The sequence below is a fragment of the Protopterus annectens genome, chromosome 9.part0, assembly GCF_019279795.1.
Source record: "Protopterus annectens isolate FY-2018-M chromosome 9.part0, PAN1.0, whole genome shotgun sequence".
In the NCBI taxonomy this organism is placed as follows: Eukaryota; Metazoa; Chordata; order Ceratodontiformes; family Protopteridae; genus Protopterus; species Protopterus annectens.
The window spans coordinates 740,071,328-740,088,827 of NC_056743.1; positions in this window are offsets into that span (position 1 = coordinate 740,071,328).

Genomic DNA, 17,500 nt, shown 5'->3' on the forward strand with positions numbered 1-17,500 from the left:
GTGTGTGGTGGTGTTTTCGTGTGTATGTCTGTATAGTGCAACCTTGGAGTTAGAATATTTAAGTAGGAGGGGCAGTCCCCCACATGTGTTGCTTTTATGTAGTGTAGGTTTGTGTGTTTGTGTTTTGGGTGAAGGTGTGTGTATGTATATGTGTGTGGTGTGTGTTTAGTGTAGTATTCGGTATTTTAAATTTCGCGCTTCTTGCCTTCCGGTCTTCTCATCTTTCGGGTATCTGGTCTCGGGATTCCGGTCTTTTGTATTGTAAGTATTCTGGATTTAGTAGTGATCCCATATATATATATATATATATATATATATATATATATATATATATATATATCTATATATATATATATATATATATACACACAAACACATATATATGTATATATATATATATATATATATATAGATATATATAGATATATATAGATATATATAGATATATATACACACACACACACACACACACACACACACACACACACACACACACACACACACACATACATTTTTTTCTGTGTCATTCAACATGACCTATTAACTCCATTACCTGAAATTTCACCCCAGATCAGGATAACAGCTTTCTGGAAGGGACTGTCATTTATGAAGACATAAGGGTACTTTATGCCCTTGCCTGCAACCCACCGTTGATGGCCCTTGCCTGCAACCCACCGTTGATGTCACTTTTATAATTGTCTAATCCCACTCTGGATGCAGGAACATATGATCTGTGTACTGTAAAGGTTCATAATGTCTTCCACATGTCAGTGCCTGCTTCCATATACACAAATTGAAAGCTACCACCAGGTGGTGGCTTGGTGAGCCTAATACCTACAGCAGGGCACAAATTTGCATCATCACCTCTCCTCAAAGGGATTGTGAGAGTATGCATATTGCTCTGTCCCGCCCTTTTCCTCTGGATGGGCATGCCCATCTGTTCCTGCCAGTTCTGCCAGGGGCCCAAGCATCTAATGAAACTCGAGACATATTTTTGGTCTCTTCCTCACAAAATTTGTGATTTTCTGTCAAATCACTGGGATGATCTGAGGACTGAAGTCATTAAATAATGACATACATTTGAGTTTTAGACCTCATATTCTTCAGAAAATGCATGTTAACACAAATCGTGTTATTCCAGCTAGTTTCTAAGTTTATAAGTGCAGTATTTAAAATATGTCCCTAGTTTGGGCCTTTGTCCCCCCATTTTGTCAGGCTTTGTCAAGAACATCAGTATCGCCATATAGCTGAAACACCTGGTGTTCATAAGGGTCATTTGCATATATCCCATGAGCCTCTGTAACAGGAGGTTTGGGAGGCAACTCATTGGAAGTTCTAGCTTGGCTGGAGTTTTCATTTAGTTTTTACTGATTGTTTTTTCAGTGTGACCTTCTCACTCTTTATTTTAAGATTTCTAGCACTAAGAAGTTGAGAGGTATGGGCATTGTACATATTCTAATATAATTAAAAATAGCAGGGAATCCTGCCTTTTATGTTTCTTGCAGTGAGAATACAGTGCAGCTTGGGTTTAATTGTTTAATACAGATGCAGAATACCTTTTGTGAATCCATTCACATTGCTTATTCAGTCTGCTTTATGGACAGCTCTCAACCTAAACTTATTAAAATTGAGTAGTCAAGTAATATAAAACAAAAATTACTAAACATTTTGATGACTTCATTAAATTCTAAAATTCAAGAGTGACTATAAATATGGCTTAAAATATAGGTTAATATTTAGAGACCTCTTAAAAGACTGCACTGTGGATTCAAATTGCAGCTAAAAGGGTAGTGAATTCCACAGGTGTGAAGCCAAGTATAAAAATGAGTTCAGACTGGAATGTTCATGTCACCGCCTTAGAATCACTACTAGCCCCCTTGATGGTGAACAGGATGAGCTAAGCAATTTTGTTGGACATTTGTGGCTTTCTAAAGTAAGGAGGACATGACTGATGCATACATAAGTATGTTAACACTAATATCTCATATATTAACCTTGAAACTACCGGCAACCAATGCAGACCATGCAAGACGTGTAATATGTGAATAATGAGTTTTACCTATCCTCATTCTGCAGTGTTTGGTACCAGCTATAGGACCCTAACATCACAGGTATCCTGTAAAAAGTAAATCCCTAAAAAGTTTCAGTCTGTCTACGGGTTGACAGTTTGCTACCTATGTATTTGATTGAAAATCAGCTATCAGTATTGTTCATCAGCTCTGAAATACAAGATAAGTACAGCTTAAATCTATATAAATTCTCATTTCAAACCCAATAGTAAATAAACTGTTGTTTGTACCCACAGTAGTTCATTTTGTATAGAGAAAGGATGACAGACTGAGAGCTGCAAATACTTTCTCCCAGCAATGCAATGAGATAACATTATCACAGCCGTTGCTCAAATCAGATAGGAAAATTCACTGATTTATTTTGTATCACTACTCTAAGGTATAAGTATTCAAATAGAGACACTTGTTTGGATTTTGATAATCTTAGAATTTCCTCCTTTAATATATGATGTTCTCTTTTATGTTTGAACATTTTATTATATCATTGTCTTTTACCTCAACCTTACTGCTGGCAAGTATAGTTAGTCTTTTAATCTACTGAAGTGAAGCAAAATGGACACACCTAATGGAGTATGTTGTCTAGCAGGATTGATTCCATAAAATTACCTTATTTAGAAAGCAGCAGCCGAGTTGCAAGTGTATTTGTTGTGCTGTAAGTTAGCGGCAGGCTTGGTCAACCCCAGACTCCAGCGGGGATACTCCTTTGTGACCAGACAGACCAGAAATTCCTGGTCAGCCAGTTGTAATATCAAATAGGATCAGAACGTTTACTTGTACTTTAGTGCATCTAGTTATTACAGATGTAAAAGAAACATGCAGAAGTCTCTGCATGCATGCATGGTACAAAACAGCCAGAATCATATAATGATGTAAAAGCAGCACTCTAAAGAAGCCATTTATACAGTCCTTGGTATTCTAAGTCACAAGTGATACTATGCTGTTTGAAGGTCTCTGCTCAGGAGCTGAAAACGTTTTCCACAGTGACACAGTCATGCACCAGAGATATACAGTACTGTGCCAAGTCAAGACCAGCTGGAATGGGTCTGTAAACTTATTCTGGGGCATGTGTTTTGTATTGTGCTCAGGCACATAGAAATTGGATTCAGATTCAGTCTTTCAATAAACATATGTTTCTGTAATTCAGACACTCTGAGAGCCTAGCTCTGGCAGACCGAGTCACATTTATGCACAGATGAGTAAATCTGTTGTTCTTTGTACTCTGATTGCTTACTGCCCCTTGTAGTCCAGTTGTTTTAACTCTGAATTTTTCTGGAGATGCCCTGTTTTTGAGGGAGGGGAGGTGACACTGAGAATCATGAATACTAATTTACCCGACCTCAGTTTGGCCTTTATCCATTCAGATATTATTTCAGGCCAGTGAACTTGAAGTGTTGAGGTCTTTTACAAACAATTAGCACTAGCGCCATTCATTGTCAGTGCCTGAGAAATATAATTGTCCTTTACTATGGGGGCCATATCCCTATGGAGTTAACAAAGGCAGAAGAGAGCTCACACACGAGACCTCTTTGTTAAAAAAATATAATATATTTATTTTGTGCTTTTATGTGCCTTTGTTATGTAGTTGACAGAAGACTGGTGGCAGACACTTGCTGCCTGTTCTACCTGACAGTAACAACTGCTAGTTGTGCTGCTACAAATGCAACAGGTGGCCATGTGGTGGGGAACAATTGGTTTTGTCTGTAAAGAAAGGGGCGTTGTGTTAAATGGGTTGAACAGCCTTGTGACTACTCTGCAGACAGCTTGTAGAGTAAATACAGTTGTTTTGTTGATATTACATTAGTAATATAAAGTAAGCTATCAGAATAACAAATGGAACCAGCTGAGGTATTTTTTTACAGATCAGTCATTAAAGGGAAGAAGAGTAGAAATTATTATCTTGATATATATTTCAATATTTTTCCAAAGCTTTCTTCACCAATTTTGTTTGTGTCTTTCGGCTTAATAACCATAAAAAATGCCCCTGTTCAGTACTAATGCATTTTTAACATTCTTGGTGTTTGATACTTAAAAAAAATATTGGTCCCAAGCTATGCTTCTTCATCTATGTCTTTTGAGAAACAACAATATATTTTAATAATAAGGAATTTGCAATATGTTCATTATGGCATATTTATTAAGGATTGTTTTCATTTATGATATTAGTAATGATTTGCAATATATTTGTTCCACTAAAAAAGCTTTATTATTGTTTTATTATGTGGTGGTAATAAAGAATTTGAAACGTATTTATTGTATTATACAATGTTTACCAACAGCTAATTCTTTATACAGTAGAGAAATGCATTTAAATTGCAAAATTCATAAATGACATAGAACTTACTTTTGAGACGTTAACTTCTTTAGACATAGTGGAATAGACAGACAGATACATAGGTTGATGAATACATGCTTGCTTATATAGATATATATGTTATTATTTACAAACAAGAAGAACGTCCAGGTTCTTAGATTCATTATAAAATGGTGAGAAGCAGTGACATACTAAGATGAAATAGCTGTCACCCAAAACATTTGTGAAAGCAGTATGTGCATACCTACCTTTAATGTCTACTCACACACCAGCTGCATGGACTTGTATTCCAGAATTGACACTGCAACAACATTAGGAGGATATCTTTATTCCTGAGGTATTATCCTTTAGCTAAGATGTTAAACTGACATCTCACCTCCGCGAGCTGGTGGTGGCAAAGGTGGATATAAAATATCAATAAATATAATATAAAATATCCCATGGCACATATCAGAGAGAAGAGCAGGGGAATTTCTCCAAGGTCATGTGTAAATTTCCTCTGCCTATTTGAATAACATCTTGGTTATCTACTGAGAAAAGGCCACAAGCATAGCAGAACTAACACAGCCAATAAAAATAAACATAAATAGAAAATAGAATCATTCTCAAAGAGCAATTTCTGAGTATAATTATAAATAACAGTGAATATGACTGCTACGAAGGAATTAAAACAATAAATATGTAAGTCTGAATCTAAACAGTATGGTGAGACAAGCCTAAGAAATAATGTGAAAGAAGTTTGAATAAGGTTATGGCAAGAATGGTCTAGCCATATTTGACACAGATAGTATATGGACACTGGACACGGGTTAAAAATCAGGTGGAAGTTATAAACAGGGAAGGAAAATTAAATAAAGAAAATAAAAACTGCTTGCCCAAATGTTGCACTGGTTTTAGCAATAATATCTATGAAACTGAAAAAATATAGAAATATTCTGTAGTATCAGTAAAATAGTTAGCATAGTTGATAGAAGGCCTTCTTTTTCCTGTGGAAGAAATGGAGCTAAACAAACTGAACTGGATAATGGGACAATCTTACAAGATGTAAAAATTAGTCACGTGTCATTAGTAAGGAAAGTATTTTAGTTGTTCTATATAGGTACAGCTAAATGTGAGAAATTGTTTTGTATAGACAGATATAAGAAGACATTTTGGTAAAATGGACATACAGAATAACTGTAATTCTAAATATTTCTATATAGGACAATGTGATTATTCAAGCACTGTATGTGGAACAAACAGAAAGAAGATTTGGTGCATGGATGTTAGAATGTATAAGATAACTGCTTCTAGCCATTACATATAAGGATAATTTTAACCCTAAATATCATGTTAATCTAACCGCTTCTAGCCATTGTACTGGGTTAATTACCCTGAGTATTCTGTATGCAATTATGTCTTCCCAAATGCGAGTACTGTGTAATTTTACTATCAACTATCTTTGTTAAGGCTGTATATTAACATAGAGTGGTACTTTACCCCACATTTTGTATGGTATACCTATGTTACAGTTTGAAATGCTTAAATAACTTGGGAGTGTAATATTTTTGTCATTATCGACTAGTATTCTCCTAGCATTCCTGTCATCCTTTTTGTCAGGCAATCTAGAGCAGCTTAGTCATTTCTTTTAAAAGCGTTCAGCAATATTATACCTATATCTTATGACCTGGCCACATAGCTGATGCAGAAAAGCCATTTTTTTTCCACATGTTTTAGTTTATCTTCTTGATTACTCATAATATAGTACATTGAATGGAACCCAATTAATCCACGGTGCCTGCATATAACTGTATACTTTTTATGTCTCGGAACCCATTTGGAAATATTTTATTTTTAGGCTTAGTTCATATCCTGCTTGGACAGACTGTATATTCTGCTTGAACTGCCTCACCTTGAATGTTTTAATATTATTGATTGAACTGTAGCTTACCCTGACTGTTTTATTATTACTGCTTGAACTGTGTCTTATCCTGTTTGTCTTAATAATACAGCACATCACTCATACTTATTCTTTTTTATCTTTCACATTTTTCCAGCTCACTACCTCCTATCCTGCACTAAGGGACCTTCCTGATCTCTAAGGATCCCCTCCTGTTAATTTCTAGCCATCCCAACATCGAATCGAGAATTTCTACTACCCCAGTACTGTTTTTCTCCCAGTCTTAAAGGGTTTCAGAAAGTACGTTCCACCCTGGTCCTTCATTAAGATACTTGTATTAACTGTAATTTATCTAAGTATACAAAGTATTATAGCCACTGAGTCAGGAAGCCAGCAGCCAGACTCCTCGCTATCCCCGTAGCAACTTTTAAACTTAACCCCCCCCCTGAACCCACTATCTGAACTACCTCTACTAGCTATATATATTATATTTACCTTGTAGTTTTCTGCTCTCTGACCAATAGGTAGCACCACTATCTATCTGTTGGCTAATACTCTCTGCTCCATTTTCACAGGTATCATCTCTGAATACTCTTACAATTTGTATCCCTTGACTAGTTGATTATCTCCCTGTGGCATCTCACTGTTCTTATCCTTTCTCCTCCCACCTTCTAGCTATACTTCTTTTTCTTCCTTCCACTCCACTGTCTTTCTCTATCTTACACCTGTTGTACCACACTGTACTTATATGTAAATATTTGCACTGCCTCAGACATCTGCTGCTCTCACATTGTCTCTGTACAATCTTGACCTGCTCTTTCCACTCCGTTCGCCCTGCGGGCTCACTCCACTCCCCTACCCTACCCCTAATTCCCACACATCCCCAATTGCTGTTAACCTTATACCCCCAGTATCCACGCCTCCTTCCCCTCTTTAACCTATCACTGACTATTACCACTTAATAGCCCCACCCTCATCCTAACCACACCTCAATTAGCTTCACACCTTTAACTTCTCTCCATCATCTCTGCACTCTTATTATCCTGTACTGGTTGCACTATATAACATTCCTCTCCTACTATTACCCCTATTTTAGCTTTTATTAAGCACTCTCCCTCCTCATACTACACCTCCTTACCTATAAATCCTAATAACCTCACTACAGAAAACTATATACATAACTCTTTTACTCTTAACTACTATCCTAATTTCTCTATCTATACTCTATACACTAAAATTCTATGAACATTTTTTTCTGTCTGAACATCACCACCCCCGCCAACAAACAAATTCACATTCTCATTCAAACTCCCTCAATCACATAAACATTACCTCCACTTCTATCTACATACTTCCAAAGTATCATAGATCGACCCATATCTTTTATCTCTATAATAAGAAAACCCTGATTAACTATAACAAACTCTTAAAGTCTATACAAAAACCTCAACAGCATCTTCTATTAGATGGTGATATTTACCCAAACCCTGGCCCCAACATAACAATTCACAAAGACCCATAAAACCTAACATCCCATGCTATCCTTACTCCAAAAAGACCTTCAAACTCACCCTTAATAGCTCACCTCAACATCTGTAGCATTAACAACAAAATTATCCGTCTATATTCACTCTTAGAAGTGCATACATCTAATATCCTTTGTATTACAGAAACATGGCTAAAGCCTACAACTCAAGACCAAGAAATTACCCCTCCTGGATATAACATCCTGCGATGTGACCGCAAAACAAAAAAAGGAGGAGGAATAGCCGTTCTGTATAAATCAGGACTTCAGGTCTCATCTTTTAATGTGTTCCTACCCCTAGATACTAATGCAGAAACCCTTACTGCTTAACTTCAAATCAACAACTCAAAATCTATCTACATAATGTGTGCCTATCTTCCCCCCGGAAATAATATCAATACTCTTGAAAACATCCTTAGCTGGCTTACTACTCATCTACCTCAGGAAACCATTGTCCTAGATGATTTTAATATAGACTGGGCTATGTGTAGCTCCCCAAATCCTATCTCCCACATAAATCTATACGTTTTTTCCCAAATAATTACCTCCCCTACTAGAATCCATAAACCAAGTGGTAAAGAAACTACCCTAGACTGGATCCTTATAAACAGCCATCCTAATACATATAAATCAGGTACCTTTCCACATGATATGAGTGACCATGTTCTAACTTATACAATTAAACAAAAAACTCATAGCCCCAATGATAATATTTACAAAACCTCTTGCTCTAAAAAACATTTTCATCCAGACAGCTTCCAAAATGAACTCAAAGCATGTGACTGGTCCCCACTGCACCATCTTCAACTAGATGAAGCAGTCACCTACTTTAATACTACATTCCTACAGATCCTAGATTACCATGCCCCCTCTCACTCCAACCGAGTAAGAACCAAAATTGCCCCATGGCTCACAAAACAAACCAGACAAAACATCCTCCTATGAAATAAAATCTGGGCCAAATTGAGAGCCTCTAAAAGCCCAACAGACCACCTTCACTTTAAACAACTACGTAATGCAACCAAAAAAGACATTCTACTAGACAAAAAAAACTTTTACCTGCACCTCCAACAAACCCATCAGCAAAAACCACAAAAGTTCTGGTCAAGCATTAACAAATTACTTCAACCAGGACACTCTAAAACTCCTGCCCCAACAGGTATCCCCTATACTAACTCTAAACAAGTTGCTGATGCCATCAACAACTACTTCACTGATGCCATTCAAACTCTAGCTAACACATTACCTCCTATTAGCACTAGCCCATATAATACTACAAATAGCCCAGTCCCTACCTTCCATTTACAACCAGTACCTACATCCCTCATTTGCACCCTCCTACAAAAACTTAAACCAGGCACCCCTTCTGCTGACTGTCTTCCAGCAGAATACCTGCAGATTGCTGCTACAGCCATTGCCTATCCCATTTACATCCTTATTAATAGGACAATTACAGAAAGCACAATCCCATCCATATGGAAAGTCTCCCATATCATTCCTCTACATAAAGGCAGTGCATCTACTGAACTTTCTAACTTTCAACCAATTGCCTTACTCTCTCCAATAGCTAAAATAATGGAAAAATGTATACACCGACAATTACTACACCACCTCCTCCAAAATAATCTACTTGCTAACTGCCAGCATGGTTTCAGGCCTCACCATAGCACTACTACTGCCCTCCTATCCTTTTCTGACTCTATAAACAAACATTGTAATAACAACTCTCTTTCCTCTTCACTATTCATTGATCTTTCAAAAGCATTTGACATGGTTAACCATCACCTACTTATGGACAAACTAAAAGCCCTATCACTTGACCCACAATCATTACTCTGGTTTAAATCCTATCTGGAAAACAGGCACCAAGCAGTGCTGTGGGACAATAATCTTTCTACACCCCTCTCTGTCAACATTGAAGTACCTCAAGGCTCTATTTTAGACCCTCTTCTCTTTTCAGTTTTTATTAATGATCTAAATGCCAAAATTCCCCAAGCCACCTGCATACAATATGCAGATGATTCTACTTTAATATGCACAGCAAAGTCCCCAACCTCTCTTCTCTCACCCAAACAGTATTTAATATTGTTGAAGACACCCAAACACAGTATAATATTGTTGAAAATTGGTTCATGCAACATTGCCTCCTCCTAAACCCCAAAAAAACAAAATTACTGCTTTTTGCTCCTACCCAAAAGGCACCACAAATTCACTTCACAGTAACTTCCAACAATGGAACTAGCATATCCACTGATACTTCAACTCGTCTCCTGGGTATTACTATTGACCACAACCTTAACTTTGACGATCACATTAATACTACCATAAAATCTGTCAACAGAAAACTTGGCTCTCTTTATAGAATCAAGCCCTTCCTTACGCCATTAGCTAGAACCACTATTGCCCAGACCCACCTTATCTCTACCCTACTATATGCTTCAGCCATATATACCAATCTATCCAAAAACAACCTTAACAAACTTGCAACCTGCTACAATAACATAGCTAGATTTGCCACTGGCACCCCTTTTAGAACCCACCACTGCCACAACCTTAAACAATGGGGATGGTTAGAACTGCAGAACCAACTTCAATGTCAACAACTTACTATGACCCAAAAAATCCTTCACCACCCTAATAATATCCCAATCCTCTCTAGCCTTATTACCGCATACAAAAATCTAGCAACACTACGATCAGCTAATAAACTTCTAGTCTCAACTATTAAACCTAACAACAGAGCTGGGGACTCACTTTTCTCTAATACAGTGGGAAAAAGCTGGAACCAGCTTCCAAGTGAACTTTTGACTCTTTCTTCTACACTGCTTTTCAAAAAATGCCTTAAAGAATAGCTTAAAACACATTGGCTTTGTTCCTGCTCTAACCCTGACTAATACTTCTCTCCCCAATCATGCTCTCCTCATACTTTGCTAACCTTTTGTACATGGATGCTGACCTGAACTAACCAGTTATTTAACATCCCACTAGTATCTAACAAGTTTCCCTTTTTACTACTTTATAAGAATCTTTATATTAGCTTTACAAAAAAAAAAAAAAAAAAAAAAGGACTCTGTATAAGTGTTTCCATATTTAGAATTTCAACAATGTTCTACTATTATCTTACTATTGTATAAATTGTATGTTATGCTGTAAGTTATGCTGTTGCCTATGCTTGGAGCTTTTCTCCCCGGGCCTCTACTGAAAATGGACATGTATCCAGTTAGATTAGCCCGGTCAACAAATGTAAAATAAATAAATGTGAATAAGGCTTCAGCAATGTATTGTATAAGAGTGGATGGTGCATGTGTTTTTGCATTTGTACTAATAGCTAAATTAAAAAGGTTTATTTTGAGGAGTAGTGTAACTAATTAATGGTAATATAAACTGGATGCTAGTAGTGCTCAGAATTTCAATGACATGGTGTCTTGCAGAACCAATTTATGTATAAAAAGAATCAGAAAGTTGAAAAATCAAGAAATGGTTAAATGGTTACGTAATTAATTTCGTAGTCATGACATGGTGAATTATTTTTAGAAAAGAAGCAAAAAAGGTACACTTTTTTACAAATATAAATGGTTCTGTCTGTTGAAGGAGGTAATTTAAAAAGCTTTAAAATATGCACATGTGCACGTGTGTGTGTGTGTGTGTGTGTGTGTGTGTGTGTGTGTGTGTGTGTGTGTGTGTGTGTGTGTGTGTGTGTGTGTGTGTGTGTGTGTGTGTGTGTGTGTACGTGTGTGTGTGTGTCTGTGTGTGTGTGTGTGCGTGTGTGTATGTGCACGTGTGTGTCTGTCTGTGTGTGTGTGTGGATGCGTGTGTGTGTGCGCATGTGTCTGTGTGTGTGTGTGTGTGTGTGTGTGTGTGTGTGTGTGTGTGTGTGTGTGTGTGTGTGTGTGTCTGTCTGTGTGTGTCTGTCTATGTGTGTTCATAGGTTCATAGGTTCATACTAGGCTATCTGCCCTAGGGCATTTATAAGTCTAGCCAGAGTGTGTTTGGCTTTCGCCACCCATTTTAAATTAATTTTGCTATGCCTTTTTTTGAGGTTAGTATACTGTGCCTCTGTCTAACAGTGACACAGAAGTGATAGCCGGGGTAAACCTACGATCTCCCATCCACTCATCAAGATTCCTCTTGAAGAGAGTCAATGTGAGACTCTGCCTAACCTGGACTGGGATTTTATTCCAGAGTGAAGGGAGCCTCTGGGTTATGAATCTGTCCCTCCAGCATGTCCTATTTATTTCAGTGCTGAGGTTCAAGTCTCAAGCGCGTAGCTCGATGGGATTTGGATTTTCTGAGGTGCAGCATGTCCATTAATTCCGGGTTGGACATGGCTTTATACGTCAGGCACAGATCGCCTCTGAGCAGGCGGTATGCCACTGAGTAGAGCTGGAGTTTCTTTAACCGGGCAGCATATGGCATCTGTTTGAGCCCTTTGATCCTCTTGGTGAGGTACTTTTGGGGTCTTTCCAGTTGCTGCAGGTGTCTGGTAAGGTACATCCCAAAAGGGGCATTGTACTCAATTATGGGCCTGATGAGGGATGAGTAAAGAGGCGTGACCTCCCTGATCTAGATGTGAATCCCTTCATGATTAGGTGGGCTATATAAAATGTTTTTCTAACCACCTTGGCCACATGGTTGTCAAATGAGAGATTGCTATCAACTTGGGTCCCCAGGTCCCTAATGACTTCTTCTGTACTTAATGGATTACCACCTATGTGGTAATTTGTGGGCACTTTGTTTTTGCCAAAGGGGATGACTATACACTTTTTGAAATTTAGCTTGAGGCCATGACTCTGGCACCAGTTGTCTGTTTCTATGAGGCCCTTTTGGAGGATGCTTGTGTCGGCTGGAGAGTCGATTATGGCGCCCAGTTTGCAGTCATCTGCGATCTTGGTCAGCCACAGTCCTTCCGTGTTGGCCTGTACCGCCGAGAAATATATACCAAACAAGAGATGTCCCAGGACTGAGCCTTGTGGGACGCCACTTGTAACTGGTTTGGAGTCTGACATGGCTCCAGCAATTCTAACCATGTGGGTTCTGTCCTTGAGCCAGTTTGCAACCCATCTAGTGACATAGGGGTTTATTCCCCCAAATTTTCCCCACCCCCAAAAATTTTTAAGAATCTCCTTCTACGTACTCCTTACATCTCTTCCCTCATCCTGTCTTCTATCTTACACCTGTTGTACCACACTGTACTTATCTGTAAATATTTGCACTGCCTCAGACATCTGCTGCTCTCACATTGTCTCTGTACAATCTTGACCTTTTTTCCCGTTCACCTGGGCTCCCCTCCCCCTTTCCTACCCCTAATTCCCATACATCCCCAATTGCTGTTAACCTTATCCCCTATCCACGCCTTCCCCTCTTTAACCTATCACTGACTATTACCACTTAATAGCCCCACCCTCATCCTAACCACACCTCAATTAGCTTCACACCTTTAACTTCTCTCCATCATCTCTGCACTCTTATTATCCTGTACTGGTTGCACTATATAACATTCCTCTCCTACTATTACCCCTATTTTAGCTTTTATTAAGCACTCTCCCTCCTCATACTACACCTCCTTACCTATAAATCCTAATAACCTCACTACAGAAAACTATATACATAACTCTTTTACTCTTAACTACTATCCTAATTTCTCTATCTATACTCTATACACTAAAATTCTATGAACATTTTTTTCTGTCTGAACATCACCACCCCCGCCAACAAACAAATTCACATTCTCATACAAACTCCCTCAATCACATAAACATTACCTCCACTTCTATCTACATACTTCCAAAGTATCATAGATCGACCCATATCTTTTATCTCTATAATAAGAAAACCCTGATTAACTATAACAAACTCTTAAAGTCTATACAAAAACCTCAACAACATCTTCTATTAGATGGTGATATTTACCCAAACCCTGGCCCCAACATAACAATTCACAAAGACCCATAAAACCTAACATCCCATGCTATCCTTACTCCAAAAAGACCTTCAAACTCACCCTTAATAGCTCACCTCAACATCTGTAGCATTAACAACAAAATTATCCATCTACATTCACTCTTAGAAGTGCATACATCTAATATCCTTTGTATTACAGAAACATGGCTAAAGCCTACAACTCAAGACCAAGAAATTACCCCTCCTGGATATAACATCCTGCGATGTGACCGCAAAACAAAAAAAGGAGGAGGAATAGCCATTCTGTATAAATCAGGACTTCAGGTCTCATCTTTTAATGTGTTCCTACCCCTAGATACTAATGCAGAAACCCTTACTGCTTAACTTCAAATCAACAACTCAAAATCTATCTACATAATGTGTGCCTATCTTCCCCCCGGAAATAATATCAATACTCTTGAAAACATCCTTAGCTGGCTTACTACTCATCTACCTCAGGAAACCATTGTCCTAGATGATTTAATATAGCGGCTATGGGGCCCCAAATCCTATCCCAAAATTAATATTTTACCAAATTACCTCCTATAGATTCCATAAACCAGGGAAAGAAACTACCCTTGACTGTCTTTTAAACCCATCAAAATAAATTACCTTTCCAGATATGTAGTGACATTCTAATTGATAATTTAACAAAATTAGCCCAAAGTAATTCAAACCTTTGTCTAAAAAATTTTCGACACGTATAACCATGTGACTATCTCATTGCCATTCAACGGGCCAGTACAACTTTAATCCCATTCCTACAGATCCTAGTTCCTATCCTCTCACCGGTAAGAATCAAAATGCCCCAGGGTCTACAAAAACAACATCCCCTATAATAAAATTGCCATTAGGAATCCCAAGACACCTTTTTAAACAAAAAACCCAAAAAACTTTTAAGACAAAAAAACTTTTCCCCCAACCATCAGCAAAACCAAAGTTTGGAAGCATTAAAATACTTACCAGGCCTCTAAACCCAGCCCCAAGGTATCCTTCTAACTTAACAAGTAAATGCCTAAAATTTCACTGTGTTCGGCCCTTGGACCATTAATCCATAGACTCCTTATTTACTACAATGAATACACTTCTTCGGACAAATCCCCAAAAAAAAAACCAATTTTCCCTTTTTTTAAAAAACCCGGGCCAATTTTTTAAAATTTTCCCCTTTTAAAAAATTAAAACCCCAAAAAACCCTTTTTGGGGGAAAGCTCAAATCACCTTTGTCTCTTGAGCATTCAAAATTCCATCTATACTAGGTGATACTCTAATTGTCAAAACAGGTAGTCAACTTAGGCCAGGTAGCTTTGGACCACCTCTCCAATGCTTGGTGACTGTTTAAAAATCAGGAGTGCAGGTCTCTTTTAAGTTCCAACCTGGTAGATCAGACCTTAGTCCATACTTTATTAAGCCAAAATATCTTTCCATGTTGCCAGCTAGTCAGGCTTATGGGGCGATAGTTTCCAGGATCCGTTGAGGCACCACCTTTGTGGAGAGGGACCACTGTTGCTGATTTTACTTTTGGGTACATATCCTGTAGTAAGGCTAAATTGAACAGTAGTTTTATGTTTGGGTTTAGCTCTTCTTGGAGTTCATGTAGGATGCCCGGGACACCATCTGGTCCCATTGATGCTGTGTTTTTGCTTTGGAGAGGGCGGCTCTTACCTGAGCATCTGAGATGTCAGGGCAGCACTCTGTGGGATAGATATTTGCCCTTTGGTTGAAAGGGGAGAAGTTTGCACTGAACCTGTCAGCTAGGATGTTGGCAATGTCTGTGGGCTTAAAAAATTTTTGTCATTTTGGACTAATTCTGAGCATATCTGGGAATTCCCACCCAGGTTCCTAACATAACTAAAGAAAGCCTTGTGATTATCCTTAGTGTCCTGTGCAATTTTTCTCTCAAAGCTGGCCTTAGACGATTTTATGAGTGCCCGTAGTTTTTGCTAATACTGATCAGAGATGCCTTCCCTTTTGGGATTTTGCTCTATCATGTAGTAGCTTCCTCCTTCTATTGTATAGTTTGTTTACTCGTTCCACCAGACAGGACATCTGCCTTTGGAGGATTGGGTCTTGGTTTTATTTGGGATTTATGATCCATGCATTCCTGAAGGTGTTCATAGAATGCGTTTATAAAGGATTCTGGTCTGGGCAACATTTTCCACAGGCCCGGGGCTTTGAAGGATTCCCCTGGTTTTGAGGCATGTGAAATTTGTTTAGAGAAGTTTTTCACTGTGGTTTTCTGGGCAGGGGTGGGTCGGGATGTGAATATCCAGTGAGATTAGTTTATGGTCTGATCTTAGCAGTGAGGGATACACTTCTGGTCTGGGGCATAGGTCCCCATGTTGGTGATGATCAGGTCCAGTATGTTTTCCCTCTTGTGGGAGTGGTAACAAGTTGTTCCATAGCATTTGAGTTTATAAATTCTAGGAACCTTTGGGCTAGGGTGTTGGAGCTAGAGTAATGCTCCCAGTCTATGTTTGGGTAGTTGAAGTCCCCAATATAATGGTGTTTGGAGAGACCTTCATATTTTCCAGTTATTCTCAGGAAGGCCAAGTGGGGTTCCTGTGTTTGGGAGGGTGGTCTGTAGCAGGCTATAAACTGGAAGGCAGTTTTACCCACGTTAGTTGCACATGGATAGTCTCTGATGCTTCGCTGTGCCACCAACCTGGAGGTGTGGGTATCTTTGACGAATATTCATACTCTCCTCCTTTTGTGGTTTGGTCCAAGTTTTAAACAATTCATGGTATGAGGTATAACCTGGTAAGCTGGTGCTCGGGAGCCTTGAACCAGGTTTCTGTTACTGCACAGATATCGATGTTCTCCATGCTAAGGAGAGTTTGAGTGCATCTTGAAGTTAGCTTCGCGTTGAGTAGCATTACTCTTAGTTTCTTATCCCTTGTGATAAGTATGGAGGTGGGTTTGTCTTTTGAGCCTTGCCTAAAAAGGCACTATGGGGGTAGCAAGAGCCTTTGCCAATATCCCAAAGCCCAGGGTGACAGGTGCAAGCCGCCTAGCGATCACTTGGCTTGTCGAGCATGTCATCCCAGGCTGACAGGCATTGATCCCCTTTGAATGACACCAACACTTAAGCCAATTGTTGAAATTGATCATCTTGTCTTCATATTGTGGCATCATTCTTGGTGGGGGTAAGATGCTACTCAAGTCAGGGTCATACCAGCCTGGGCACATGCTCAGAGAGCTCCTCTATGTCTCTTTTCATGTATCCAGGGAGTACGCTCAGGTCATTCAACCAGCATGGACAATGACTGAGTCATATTTGTACTTGCCTTGGAGTGACCTGAGTGCTTGTGTTATGTGGCGGATCCTAGCGCCTGACAGGCAGCTCACCGTGACCTTCTCCTTGTTCAGCCTGGTGAGCAGGCGCCAGTGTGCCTGACATTACCTCCTATTAGCACTAGCCCATATAATACTACAAATAGCCCAGTCCCTACCTTCCATTTACAACCAGTACCTACATCCCTCATTTGCACCCTCCTACAAAAACTTAAACCAGGCACCCCTTCTGCTGACTGTCTTCCAGCAGAATACCTGCAGATTGCTGCTACAGCCATTGCCTATCCCATTTACATCCTTATTAATAGGACAATTACAGAAAGCACAATCCCATCCATATGGAAAGTCTCATATCATTCCTCTACATAAAGGCAGTGCATCTACTGAACTTTTCTAACTTTCAACCAATTGCCTTACCTCTCCAATAGCTAAAATAATGGAAAAATGTATACACCGACAATTACTACACCACCTCCTCCAAAATA